General features: G+C 42.7%; 1 protein-coding gene across 1 annotated transcript in view; it reads left to right on the top strand.

Moving 5' to 3' along the window:
- Positions 1-1,780: 1,780 nt before the first annotated feature.
- Positions 1,781-15,314, top strand: part of LECT2 (leukocyte cell derived chemotaxin 2) — a 61,012-nt gene continuing 47,478 nt past the window's right edge. The window contains exon 1 of the mRNA XM_084637957.1: positions 1,781-2,108. The gene's annotated coding sequence lies outside the window, so the exon portion shown is untranslated. The remainder of the gene's footprint in view (positions 2,109-15,314) is intronic.

The raw sequence follows: 15,314 nt of genomic DNA on the forward strand, positions 1-15,314 counted from the left end.
TCCTGATCAAGCACTTGTTTGTCATGTAGTGATTTCCACTGACACAACATGTTTTACCAAGCTGCAGAGGGGTCATGTACAGTGTAGAGAGGCACTGAAAAAGCTCTCCTTTATCCTGGGAGAAGCTAACTTGCAAAGGGGTGGTGGGGGTGTTGTTTATGTTCTCAGTTGTTTCTTTCTGTGAGCAGACCTAAATGGCTCATTCCCATAGAGATGAAGGGAAGATGTGCTATGGTGGATTGCCCCGTCCCTTCTCTGTAGTAAGGCATCTTTGGGAGTTCGCCCTATGTGACCTAGGAGAGAGGGAAAACAACCCAGCCAGATCTTTTGATAGGACAGAGAAGAGTGAACCAATGCCCGTTCCTTGCTAGCTAAATGCACTCAACATAAGCTAACCTGGGCAACCCCTTTCCAAATACCTTTTCCAAGCAATGATATTCAGGGTATTTTTCTTCAGGCATTTTTTTATAGGTCTGATATTCACCAAGAATATTTGATTTGGCTCCTGTCTCTTCCACATACTGTGGGCCAAATCCAGCCCAGCTACTGGCCCACTGAAATCAAGAGTTATGTGACGGATGGCTGAAGCTGACCCTACATATAAGGGGTACCTCTAACAGATAATAGTTACCTTACCACTTTCAGCAGGGCACACCCTCTTTTGCTGGATTCTTTTTTGGGTGTGTAGGAAGGGGAATTGCTGGGCTAAATTAGAAGATATTTTAAAGCTGAATATGATAGTTAACAAATTTGAAAAAAAGAGGTCATAGAAGTGCCTACATTTGATGTGTCATGAGTAAATTGCATAGAAACCTCCACAAAGCACACAACTTATTAATAAGTATATCGTCCCTTTCTCCAAGATGTCTAAGTTTAAATCAAATGCACAACAACCAGCTGTTTTTCACATCACTGTATTTCAAGATTTTACTGGAAGTGATCTCATCATACATGGTTAACGTAGATGTCCAACTGTGCATATTATTTATATCATGAATCCAAGCTTCCAGCTTTAGGACACTGAGCAGCAAACGTTACTATTGTTTAAAGTGGATACAATTTGTGCTAAGCCTGCCACTGGGATATGGAGGGAACCAAATTGTATGTAATAGACTGACTTTGATGAGCGTCAAAAGTTAGGAAATTATATCACTGGTAAACATTTGAACATATTGTTAGGAAAGACTGAGCCACTGTTTCTGGGAAACATAGTGAATGTAGCCAATCCACTAAATCAAACACTTCACGGGCCTCAAATAGGCAACTAACTACAACTGACATGAATAATCTGCAGCAGGTTGAGAACACGAGACAGACAGCAACAGGGGAAAAAAAGATGCAGGTTTTTCCAAGAAAGTTAAAATCAAGACCCATTTTTGGGGAAGCAGAATTTCAATAGGGAAACTTTGCTTTGCAGTTTTGAAAGTAAAATATTTACAGTTGAGTTAGGATTTGAATTTTAGATTAAGAAGTGTAACAGGACTGTGGCGGAAGGTTCTTACACAAGGTGTCAAGGTAAGTGACAGTCTAATTCATGTATTCACACTGCATAGTTTCTATTCTGTGTGCCCACGCATGTGGGATGTAACCTGAGGTACAGTTGAGAGGGAAATACCTCGTATGTACTTTAACCTGCGAGCACAACAAATCAGTCACTAATTACCAGCAACAGTTTGATGAGGTTGGTCAGGGCTTGGTGAAAACTATGTATTGTATCAGTTAATTATTAGTCACATTCATTGCACATCACAGCAGCATTCAAGATTTTGAATCTGCATGAGCCTCTTATGTCTGCAAATCTGAGCTAGAACCTTCACAAGAACATTATCTAAGGAGCATTCCTGTCCTCTTTATTTCTGTTCAGTCTGGAAATACCATGAGAGCAGCCTTCCGTGATACTAATTTCAGAACCTCCACAACTGATGCAAATGTGCAGTGTGTGAATGGTACCTCATTTTGACTTACAAGTGGGTGGAACATGGTTAATAGGAAGAGTTTGGAAGGCAACAAAGAAGAAGGACAATGAACGCAACAACAACTTACCTGAACTTTTCTCATGCCTCGGATTGGTTCATTTCAGATTCGGTTAGAGAAATAGGCGAAATAAGGTATGGTTTTGTTTTATCCACATCACTTCATCCATACCTAGTTCAGCTAAAGATCCATACGGCAGGGACACGGCACATCCACTTACCCTGTGAGAAGGCTAATGCCACTATAGTTGCTAGCTTTGGGGTACATATTACTTGCCATAAGGTTTCCATATAGCCCAATCCAACTGCTACTGAAGACAATGGAATTGTGTCCCAGGCTTTGGTGGAAGAAGGAGCACCAATACATTAAAAGGGTCCAGTTTGTTGCTTAGAGGCCCATGGGTGGTGCATCAATGCAATGACAACAATGAGAGCTGCAGATACACATATGGGTGCAGAACGTGCCCCAGGAGTATTCGGTTTTCAGGTATTGCCAATTGAAAATTGGACTTGACACACTGCAGGTAATAAAAACTAGTTGCAATTCCTACTGGAAGTGGAGGAACTTTTAATAACCAGTGCAGTTAATGCAAATTTTGCTAGCTACACAATTTGGCAGCTGACTGTAATAAGGTTTAAGCTTCCCAGAGATGGATCAGCAATTCAGAAACTGAGAAAGTATTTTATTCTTTCCCCCTCCCGCAAAGTTTCCAGTAAGGTTGCCATACAGCCTATGTCACACACACTACCGTCTTCAGCAAACAGACCTGCTCAGTGACAGACAGAAGCAGATTTATACTGCAAATATTATTGATTTAGATCTACTGTTCTGTTCGTTATGAAGCAAGCATCTAATCCAATTGGGCTGCAGCCAGCTGTAATGTTGCTAGCCTTAAAAATAGCCATAATGTACAGTTCCCATTTGTGGTGTATTATTTGAACATGAGATGTTCGGAAGGATCAGCATTCATAAGTATTCGGATCCTTTTCACAATCTTCATTACTTTCATACCACCTCATGTGTAGGAAAATGCCACAATTGGTAAAGGTTACAGATTTCAGACCTGGAATCATCCTGTCAGTAATCTTAAGGAGCTAGTATTGGGCCAGGACACCAGGAATACCCTCGCTATTGCAACAGGGCAAAATTACAGTGCTGCTTTTAAAGAATTTTGGAAATCCACTAAGAACTGAAAACTGCATAACAGTACACACTGGTGGATAAGCACCACTCAGACAACCCACTGCTATGCAACTAACAAGACTTTGATCAGTACTCTCTCCACCAACATCCACTAGTCTGTAATTTAGTAAAATTACCCTTTATTACTTATAACAGTACGTTGAGGTACAGCGAAAGTAGTTTACCCTTGTGAATACATATCCTAGGCTGCATAACATGGACAAAATTGGCTCCCATTGAAGTCAATGGCGAAAATCCTATTGACTTCAGTGGGATCAAGACTTGGCCTTATGAAAATGTATTGAGACAGATTTAGCTCTCCGAAGAGGATCACTTGGCCTTCCAGAATTCCTTCATGCTATTTTGCTGACCCCTGACATAGAAACAATTATTTTTCATGGGTTGTTTTAAAAGGAATATTTGATCATGGGCAACTGATTTATAAGGAGTATAAATAATCAAGTGGCTTTGGGACCCAATCACGCACATGAGGATTATGTAACTGCTGTATTGAATTCCTCCTGACTAACTAGGCATACAATGTGAAAACAGTTTCAGAATGTTTTACTACAGGAGAAAAATCTAAAATCAATTCATGAAGTTACTGAAAAGAGTAACTGCTAAAAGACTAAAAAGTAAAGAGTTGTCACTTTGGATGGGCTATCACCAGCAGGAGAGTGAATTTGTGTGGGGGGGTGGAGGGTGAGAAAACCTGGATTTGTGCTGGAAATCACTTTAGATAAGCTATTACCAGCAGGACAGTGGGGTGGGAATAGGTATTGTTTCATATTCTCTGTGTATATATAAAGCCTGCTGCAGTTTCCACGATATGCATCTGAGGAAGTGAGCTGTAGCTCACGAAAGCTTATGCTCTAATAAATTGGTTAGTCTCTAAGGTGCCACAAGTCCTCCTTTTCTTTTTGCGAATACAGACTAACACGGCTGCTACTCTGAAACCTGCTAAAAGACTGTTAGAAAGGAGACTTTAACTTGACCTGTGGTAGCAATGTATTTTGATTTTAAAAACAGCCATATAAAAGCAAAGCAGAAGAATAATAGTCTCAGTCCAAGGCAAGTTTCTGTCAGAGTGAAGCGATTCATCAGAAAATATTTCATTTGCAATCAGTAAGACTAATAACTCACCACACACTGAAAGCAACAAGAATTTCTCATAACTTCCTGGCCACTAGGTAAAATGTTATCTGACTCTGATAGCCAAGAATAATTTACAACATTACTGGGCTTTTCTAACATTTCCAATGTTTCTCTTGAAAAGCAATTGTTGATAAAAAAAATTGATCAAGTGCCACATGACATGCAAAAAGATACTTTATACTCAGTCCTATCATTTCTTCGCCAGCTTGCCTTTACACATTTTAGACAGTTGAATATTACTTATACTTTGGGGGCAGAAGTTTCTATTGGGGAGGATGAGGGAATTATAAGAATATTATTGTATCTCAAACTAAACAGGAATAATTGTTCTGATGGGAACATTACGTTTGTATCCATTTTTAATAGCTAAAGACAACAGGAAGCCCTTTGCTCTCTACACAAAACTTTTCAAAAGAATGCCAACAATGGAGAGGGATAAAGGTAAACTTTTAATGAAGGAAGTTCAGATAAAAACATAAAGCTATCGCCCCCTCTGCTGGCCTGTACTGCAAATAAGCAGAGATGTCATAGCAGTGACATGAAGAAGAGTTCTGAGAAGTGGGAGATATTATCTCAACCACCTTGTCTCTGTACTGAAAACAGCTATTTAGACTCCCAAGCTAACAAAAATTTTACTGTCCCCTTGAGAAAACAAATTATTTTCTGAAAATGTGGCTTATGCTTTAATGTACTGTACATTTCCAATATAGATAAAAACTTAACATATACTTAAATTATTAGAAAGTTTCCCAATTATAGATTACATCAGTAATATATTTAAAAAGTAGTTTTGCACATCTCGTATTTTAAATGTGAAGGCTGGCCAAGACAAATATATGAACTATAATTGCAATTCTGAAATGAATTGTATAGTTACTGTAAAAATGCCTTTTTCAATTTGACCAAGAGAATGTTGTTCTTTTTACAAGCTTCATAACATCAAGACATTGTTAACATATTTAAATTGTATATTTAAAGGACTCAATCCTCCAGTCCTTGATGTTGATGGAGCTATTGAGATGGGTAAGGATTGCAGCATAAAGACCTAAGACTCCCTTGAATTTGATCTGTCTGATGTTTGCAGGCAGAAATTTAACGGAGAGGTGTGAACGGACCCATTCCTCTCCCTCTGTAATGGAAAGAGGACAGATAAAATATTTAAAAGCACCTAAGTGACTTCAGAGTCCAAATTCCAGTTTAAAAAGTTGCTTAGTTTCAGATTTTCAAAAGTATTTAGGCACTAAGGATGCATGTTGGTGCCTACCACAGGCAATGCGTCGGGGGTAGGGTTGCCAACTTTGGTTGGATGAATTTCTGGAGATTTCATCACATGACATAATCTTTAATTAAAGATTAATCTTTAAATCTTTAATTCCTGGAGACTCCAGGACAATCCTGGAGGGTTGGCAACCCTAGTGGGGGGCACATGCCCCACCCCCATTTGATGCGTGGCTTGTAGTGAGCATGCTTGCACCGACAGAGCATGCTCAGTAACATATGTGAAGCCAGCTGCCCTCACTCCGCCTCCCTCCTCACTATCGGCAGGCATGGCTAGTCTCTGTTGCTTTGTGAGATTTTCAAAAGTGCCTAAAAGTTTAAGTGCCTAACTTGATTTCAGGGACATGATGACATTAAGGTGTCATACAGATGTCAGATGAAAGCACAGTTCTGAGGCTAGTCAGCAAACCTGGCCGTTCCATGAGTTCATTGTTATTTGAGGCATTACTGCCCCTTCTCCACCTTTTGGATCTTTAGTCATGATAAAGCAGAGCTAATTAAGGAAGTGTTTTTCAGTCAGGTAGCAGTTACATTTATAAAGCTATTTGCATTAAAGCAACAAGATACAACTTCCTTTAGAATATTAACGGCAAGCAGGAACATAAGCCAAAAGCAAAGCAATCTTGTTGATTGGTATCTCAGTGCCAGCCCGCAGTGCCTCCATTTCCTGTGGCACATGGAAAGTGATGGTGGATCAAGCTTCCTGGGAATGGAAGATCAGAAAGGGCAGGTTCCTTCTCGCTCTCTATTGTGAAACCATGGAAGCAAACAGAAGAACCACCGCCTTGAGGCACCACAGTGCCAGAGTCATGGTTTCCTTATAGTCAGGCCCTACTGTAGTGATGTACAGTTTATACTCCTCTTCCCTATAAGCCTTTGGCACATAGCTACTGTGCAACTTTTGATGCTGTTCTGAACCCTGCTTTGTAAGCAGAGATGGTCCAAAACCAGAGTGTATTTAACAGGCCCTCCTGAACTCCTTCAGCATTGTGGGTTTGGGTAAAATATGTCTTGTAAACATCCAAGAGTGGTTTAGATCTAATATGTTAATTGTTGAAGTTTGCAAAACTTCCCTGATCTCACACTAGAGATGGACCAAACAAGAACCAAGCATCTGTCACAAGACAGATGTTCATTTTTACTTTTAGACTGTGCGATTTTCACCAAGACAACCCAGGACAATAGGGAATTTCCTATTAGAGCTGTGAGAGCATGGAAAAGGCTAGCTGGTGACCTTGTTGTTATTCTTTAAGAAACAAAGAAAAGGCTTTGATGCTAATGAGCCTAGGGGGATTTTAATTAAGCTCACTGGAGAATATAAATATTTGGTTACATTTCCCTGTAAGAAATAATACTATTTTAAGCTAGTCCATGAGAAGCCGTACAAGCCAATTATCAACAATCCAAGAATAAATACAAAGAAAAAGAATGACTTGTCCTTCCAATGAAACAACATGTGGCAAGAGGAGCTCACTGACGAATCTGCCCTTTAACTGCAGAGCGTAATAATTATACAGGAAGACTGTGTTTGGTCACTTGCTGGTTGCCAATATTATTAGAATCAGGGTTTGAAATATTGCCACATAAGAGTTTCATCTTAACCCATTCTGAGAGAAACCCAGCAATGTACTCTACACAAATGTAACTATCTTCTGTATGCAGAGGACTCCCAGACCTACCTCTACTCCTGACTGCTCGCCTTCTGTCCAAACGAAAATCTCAGCCTGCCTCTCTGACATCTCCTTTCGGATGTCCTGCCATCAGCTTACAGCCAACATGGCCAAAACAGATGTCCTCATCTTTGCCTCCACTCAGTCCTTCCTCCCCTCTTGATCACAGCACACAACCACTCTCCTCCCTGTCACTCAGGCCTGTAACCTGGTCATCACCTTGACTTGGCTCTTACATCCAAGCTGTGTCTAAATCTTGCTGATTCTTTCTGCATAACATCTCCAAGAGACGGCTTTTCCTCTGCATTCACTCAGCTAAAATACTTCTCCAAGGTCTCATCAGATCACATCTCAATTACTGTAGCATCCTCTTTCATGGCCTTCAAAAATCCCATCTTGCCCCTGTCAAGCCATTCAAAATGCTATTGCAACGATAATTTCCTAGCTTGTCTCTTTGACCAATTCACCCCTCCACTACCTCCCCTTTCTCCGTCACATCAAACTACTTGTCTTTACTTTCAAGACCTTCATGGCCTATCCCCACCTATTGTCTGTCATGTGCTATCCAGATGCCAGCTCCTACCTCCACTTTGCCAGTAATGCCAGCCTCCGTTGCCTACTTGTTAAAAATTCAAACAAGCACCTTTTTTCATTTCTCCCACAGTACCCCTGACCCTTTGGGATAAGCTCCTCAAACGTCCCCAAAGCCATCTCATTGTCCTCCTTCAAATCCCTCATTAAAACTCCCTTTGCCATGATGTCTAAAAAAAAAAAACACACCTTGGCAAAGGTTAGGCAGCTGGTGTCACTGCCCATCATGTTGACCAATGCTGTCTCATTGTTATCTTGTACTGCCCCATTAGTGCATCAGCATCCGCTCCTTGGGGTAGTGTTGTATTAATTTAGGTGTGCGAATGGATTCGTGGTCCACTGCCACTGCAATTCCCAGTGGCCACCCCACCTAGTTTGGTTGCAGTAGGAGAAGTAGGGGAACCCAGGCTCTCCTGCTCCACTGGGTTCTGACCCAAGGCCCTGTGCGGCCTGTCCAGCATCCTCCATCTTGGGGTGCCTCAAGTCAGCCTCCCTGGGTCACTTCCTATCTCCCTGTTTCCTACAGCATGCTACAGTTTATCCCTGTAAGCGCTATCTCGAGGGTTGCCTACCTGGCTCTGGCCCACAGGACTGCCACTCACCAAAGTTCCTTCTCCCAGTCTGGATCTGGGTCTGTCCTCCTCCAGAGTTCCCAGATCAAGTCTTTCTCCCTGCTCTATCCGCCTCCAACTGAGCCAGCTGGCTCCCTTTTAAACTCTGCCTCCAATTGGAGCATGCTCAGCAAGAGCAGAGGAGCAGGGCCTCCTGAGCCCAGAACTGCTCTTTAACCCTTTGCTGTCCTTCCTGGTCTCTCATCTTTCAGTCAGCCAGCATCGCAGTCCATTAGCTTTCCCCCCAAAGCCTCTTTCTGAGGACCCCAAAAGGAAGTTATGGGAGGAATGACCCATCCACTCATGATTTTGTCCACCAGATAGGCCCAATATCCAACACCAATTGTGGTTCACTGATTCCTGATCCCACACTTCTCTTGTTTACCAGGCATGATTACACAGTCCTTGAGTTATAGCAATAGGATTTTTTGTTTGGACTAATTAATTCCATCTCCTTTTTGCACCTTTTCCCACCAACACTGATGATGGCACTTTATGAACTTTCACTCACTTTTCACAACTGAGCTCACAATCCAGGGAAATGTGTAGGCCCATTTATTACAACAGCAGGGACCACCTCTTTGTTCTGTGCCCGTATAGCACCCCGCACAAAGGGGTCCTCATCCCGGGCTGGGACTCCTAGGCGCCACCACAATACAAAGTAAGAATAAATCATCATCACCACCACCACCATGAGGAAGAACACTGAGGACACTAGTGTCTATTTCTTCTCTGCCAATTGAACAATTAATTAAGGACACCGTGTGTGGCTTCTTAATCAAACCTTCCACAGTGAAGAGAAGCAAGGCTATTGTGCCCATTCTCTGATGCTACTGGATTCATGATTGGAGGATGCCTTTTACTATGGTGCCTTGTACTGAACTGACATCCATGCTACTCTGAAGCAGCTATATATGTATCCTTCCCAGCAGCAGCAACTCCTTGACGACATCTTTTATCCTTTATGTCAATTGTTCCCCTCTCTGTCTTCATTCAGACTTCAGGCCCAATCCTTTCCCATCAGAATTCTTTCTTCATTGGGGCTCTGATGCAGGAAAGCATCTGTACTCAGGAAGGTGCTTTTAACCCCTTCCTTAACTTCCCTGAATCAGGGCCTCAGATTGCAGTATTGATTGTCACTTGGTAGCATTTTCATAAACACTAAAAATACTGGATATACAATAGCTTAAACACTTAGCAGTAGCTTAGACAGTGGTTTATAATTATGTAGCTGCCCTTCAGAAACCAGCCAAGAGGCCATTCCTATACACAAAAATAAATACAAGCAGGAAGCAGTATTCTGCCATAGAAGAACCTGCCAGCATGAAGGTAGCACTTCTAGATTTTATCTGCATACCTATGAGCAATTCCCCATGTACTTACTCCTCAGCAAATAGATTCTGCAGCATTCTGAAAATAATGTGATAGCGTCTTCGAAAATTAAAAATGTGGGTCTTCTTAACTATGAATAATCATTAGTAGAGTAGCTGTATCATGTATTTTTATATTTGGTTGGACACTGTTCTCACATGTTTAGTTCCGGTATACTGCAGATGTCTGCACTGACAATGCATTTTAGATGCTATTCGTTTTGGGGTGGGACTAGAGATTGGGGCAGCTGGCTAAATGAGGTCTGATGCTTTGGACACCAGGGGGCCTGGGAGACAAGTTTGGGATTTTGAGCTAAAATGATCAGAAGTGAAATAATTCACAAGGTTGACAATTAAAATGATCAGCACAGGGAGATGAATGGGCCAGTTAATGCTTCTCAGAGCTATTGTTTCAGGCTGTCTGCAGACTCCAGCAGACAACACTGCATTGCTTAGGCTCAGCTTGCATTTTCAAGGGGTTTCTTTGCAACCTCTAAGGGGTAGAAACATTTTTTTCTAAATGAAAGCTAAGTCTGGAGCACAATTCTGCAGGAACTCGGTGGCCTTGGCATTGCAGAATTCACAGGGTCTCACCAACAATCCACATGCTGCATGGCAGAGAGAGAAGTACAGAAAGTGGGATGAATGGGCCAGTAAGAGAAGAAAGGCAAGTAGGCACTACATTGCTTCCACCACTACCTGCAGACCTCCTACTCTAGCAATAGATGGTTAGCTCCTCGTGTCTGAAAATGAGCATAGCCTGTCGAGAAGAAGGAGTGACTTATTCTGCAACACGCAGCTAATAGCTCCCAGTCTGCACCATTCAGACTCCATCAGAGGACTTGCGCATGAGGAGCCAGAGATAGGAGAAACAATGGCCATATGACGTAGGAGCAGCTAGACAGTGTCCAGTGCTGGTCCCTGACTGTACAAGTAGACAGATATGGGTGAGGCTATCCTGAGCCTACTAGATAGCACACTGGACTGGAGCTCAGGAGACCTGGGTTCTATTTGCAGCTCTGCCACTGGCCCCCTGAGTGATATTGGGGAAGTCATGTCACTGTCCCTGTGCCTCAGTTTCCCCATCTGTAAAATAGGAATAATAATGCTGACCTTCTTTTAACGTGCTATGAGATTTACTGATGAAAACTGTATGTAAAAGGTAGGTATTTTTATATCCTGAGAGCCACAGGTTTTGCATTATGATTCACTTAACCAGAGATCAAGTAGGGTAGCGAAGATGTAATCTGAGGCATCAGGAGCTAAGGACATGCATGCATTGCAGTCAGCCATCCATATATGGAAGACATGAAGAAGCAGGAGTGGAACTAAATATGAAGACTCTCAGTCAGTCAGTCAGTCCTAAAACAGAATCCAAAAACGCTAAGGAGGAAGCTGCTGTAGTTTAGCTCAGAAGGAAGTGCTGTATTTGTAGCCACTCTCCTGCAGAGGGCAATGTTACACAGTGCTTTTCAGTCTCCATGTGAGGAACTGTCTAGCAAATTGTGTGATTTAGTACCACATAGAATCATAGACCAAAACATCTCACTGACTTTGCAGCAGGCATAATAGTGCCCTTTCCAGATCCTGGTATGTTTCTCAGGAGTCTGATGAAAGGATTTGACTGACCCCAGCCACGATTTCAGTGACACTATCTCTCATCCCCTCCAAAGGTTGGCTAAATCATAGCTTCATAAACTGACAAGAAGTTTGATTGCCTCCCCTGGGTTTGCCTATTCAGGATGCACATGGGCTTCTCCAGAAGCCTCTCCAGGATATTAATGTAAAGTGTCAGTTGCATGATTGTTTGTTACAATTGTTTGTTACAATTTTGATATTTGGTTGGTTTGTTTTGCAGAACTATTACAGAATTTCATTCATGAGGGCTCAGCTGTGAGCTGCCTAAATCTACCTTAAGTCAGAGGGGAGGAGGGGGTATAAGATACATCCCTAGTTCTCTGCACTGGCTTACCTCCGTTGCAGTCCATGTGCAGGGAGAAGAGAAGCTGCCTCCAGGCTTTTCCTTCCTCCCTCCAGAAGTGGGTAGAATCTACAGAAGAACAAATGGATATAAACTGGCCATCAGGAAGTTTAGACTTGAAATTAGATGAAGGTTTCTAACCATCAGAGGAGTGAAGTTCTGGAACAGCCTTCCAAGGGAAGCAATGGGGGCAAACGACATATCTGGCTTCGAGACAAAGCTTGATAAGTTTATGGAGGAGATGATATGATGGGATAGCCTAATTTTGGCAATTAATTGATCTTCGACTATTAGCGGTAGATATGCCCAATGGCCTGTGATGGGATGTTAGATGGGGTGGGATCTGAGTTACTACAGAGAATTCTTTCCTGGGTGTCTGGCTGGTGAGTCTTGCCCACATGCTCAGGGTTTAGCTGATCGCCATATTTGGGGTCGGGAAGGAATTTTCCCCCAGGGCAGATTGGCAGAGGCCCTGTGGGTTTTTTGCCTTCCTCTGCAGTGTGGGCCATGGGTCACTTGCTGGAGGATTCTCTGCACCTTGAAGTCTTTAAACCAAGATTTGAGGACTTCAGTGGCTCAGACATAGGTTAGGGGTTTGTTACAGGAGTGGGTGGGTGAGATCCCATGGCCTGCGTTGTGCAGGAGGTCAGACGAGATGATCATAATGGTCCCTTCTGACTGTGAAGTTTATGATTCTATGATAATCTTCACTCTACATATCCACTCCTCCCCCCACTGCTTGCTCTGCTCAGCAAGTTGAGCTGAGGGGGAACTAAGTGGTGCCAGTAAAGAGCTTGCACAGTTTGCTTCCTATAGTAAGAGAAGGGGGAAGCAAGGACTCAGCCAGAATTCAGTCTGCTCTGCATCTGGGGCAGTGTGGCTACGTGATGACAAAGGGGCAGTGATGGAATATGAAAGCAAATATTCTTACAAATATTTTAAGGGAAACTGATTATTTAGTGTTGCACATGGGGTATAGCTAGGAGTACGGGATAAAACTAAGTACCAGGAACAGTTTTCAAAATTGTGAGATGTATTATGGAATAGTCTCTCAAGGCAAGTGACAGAAGCCCCGTCTCTTGGGACTTTATAAGGAAGACAGGATGAAATGCACTGCATGGTATAATCTTGCACTGGAATGGAAATGGGGTGACAGACCTAAAAGGCAACTTCCATCACTAACTTCTTTGATTTTATACTCAGAGGCTCCAGTTTGTTTTCCCTTTTCCATCTGAACCAGTTTTAACCCACAGGAAAGATTCCGATATTTTCTCCACGCTTTTCCAAATGATCATTCAACCTTTGTGTTAGCTAATCCTAAAATTCTAACAGCCTCAGAGTCAGAAACCTCGGCGCCTGCTTACTGGATCGGGCCCTGCAGGCAATAGGCAGGGGAAGGCTTATCTTCCCTTGATTCGGGGATCACGCTAGGGCTTCGGCATCTGGAGTGAAGCAGCAGTGCACATCTTCACAGGCAGAAACTTCTGTTGGAAAAGTTTCCTAGACGCCGAAGTACAGGTGCCGAGTATAGTCACCTAAATGGTTAGGTGGCCGCTGAGAAAGGATTTTGTAGATCACAGTGTTGCCTAAAACTGGGATTTAAGTGCTTAAGAACCTTTGTGGATTGTGGCCTGAGTCTTCACTGTTTTTGTTTTTTTTTCTTCAGGACCAAGTTGAGTCTCAGCAATGTGCTCTTCTCCTTCTATTTAGTAAGGCTGAGATTTTCAAAGACTATTATGCGATTGGGCTACACAGCTCCCATTGAAGTTAATGGGAGTTGAGTGACTAATTCCCCTGACCGGCTTTGAAAATCTCAGCCTCCATGTTTAAATGAACCTTAGATTTTGTTAAACACATCCCAGCACAATATACTCTTATGGCATGTCAGCTGAGATAATCCTACTCTTATTGAAGCAGCTGTGAGCATGAATGCCAGCAAAAGCAAGTGTAATTGCATTCTGGGGGGAAAAAATCTTAAACCATATCCTGGTTTGAAGCCTTGACACTATTTAATGTTTTTAATAGTATGTAAATTTTAAATTGCTGTAAAGGCTGCCATTCTGATTGGGCCGTGAAGTGCTATAGGCCCACTTTGCATAGGTGTATATAGCTTTAAATGGTACATGGCAGAAGAGAATCGGACACATAATTACAGCACTGTAACACTGTTCCTGCCACAGCCCTAGGGTCTCTACAGAGCCTTGTGTTTACTGCTGGAAGTTTTGGGACTCTATATCTTGTTGGGGGTGGGAGGCGAGTCAGGTGGGATGTGGGAGGAGCTTGCTTTATATAAATTGCCCTTGGGCTGCTTGCACCCCTGTTGAGTTGCTTGTGGATTTGCCTAGGTTATACTTTTTGCTCATGTCATAATTTAAATTAACTGATTACCAATTAACCGGGGTTAATTTACATGACCTATTAACCAGAGTTACAACACAACCAAAAACTGTAGTCTAGACAAACTCTTAAGCCATGTCTTCACTGAAGGGGGAAAATAAAGTATGTTTTTGTATAGATGCAAAATCTCCTTGTAAACTCCTACTGCAGACATCAAAGTTCTGAAATTCACATGAGTAAATGAGATGGGGGAGCTTATGCTCAAATAAATTGGTTAGTCTCTAAGGTGCCACAAGTACTCCTTTTCTTTTTGCGAATACAGACTAACACGGCTGTTACTCTGAAACATGGGGGAGAATGACAGCACTCCTTTGCTGGTGCTGCTGTTTGGTAGGAAAGGTTTCTGGAAGGCTGGGTTAGCGGGGCAGCTGTATTTGTGATTACAAAGCAAAGGCTGTGAGTTCACAAAGAGATATCAGCTAACTCACCAAGCTAGCAATGTCTAGACTGGCCCCCTGCACCTCTGGGGGTCCTTTTGGGACTGGACTCTGCAGGGGCACAGGGCTCTGAACTGGCAGACTGGGATCCAAATATGCAGTTGGAGGATTTTGCTATGTGCTTCTCAATGAAATACTTGAAATATAGCTCAGGCAAATTGTCCCAGAAGCAGCCTGGAACAAGCAGTTCCCTCATGACTCTCAGCTTGACCTCCTACTCACTGCCCAGTGCAGTTCACTCTGCTCCTTATTGATATTATGTAGGAGAGCTGGGGAACACCTAAACTCTATATTTGTAAAAAATAGCACATGGCCACTCAGCATGCAGAGAAATAATTTTTCAAGCCGTTAAATGTTTCTCATTGTTGAATGGCACCAGCCCAAAAAGAGAAAAAAAACCCAAAATCTAAAGTGGCTCACCCTCACCTGAGACCGGTTACACAGCACACTGAGACTTTTTTTTAAAGCACAGCACATACTGCTGTTGCAATCATCACACACAAAGAGATGACTATGCATTTTCAAACACAGACACACACATTTCCCCTACCTCCCAATCATCCACATCCCCCTCCAAGCCTCCTCTGCCTCCCATTGCTCTAGACCTTCCCAAACCCCCCACTGCTCCAGACCCCCCTTCTACGCCTCCCCTGCCCCCAACTGCTCCA

The sequence above is a fragment of the Lepidochelys olivacea genome (assembly GCF_965140295.1).
Source record: "Lepidochelys olivacea isolate rLepOli2 genome assembly, chromosome: 8".
Taxonomy (NCBI): Eukaryota; Metazoa; Chordata; order Testudines; family Cheloniidae; genus Lepidochelys; species Lepidochelys olivacea.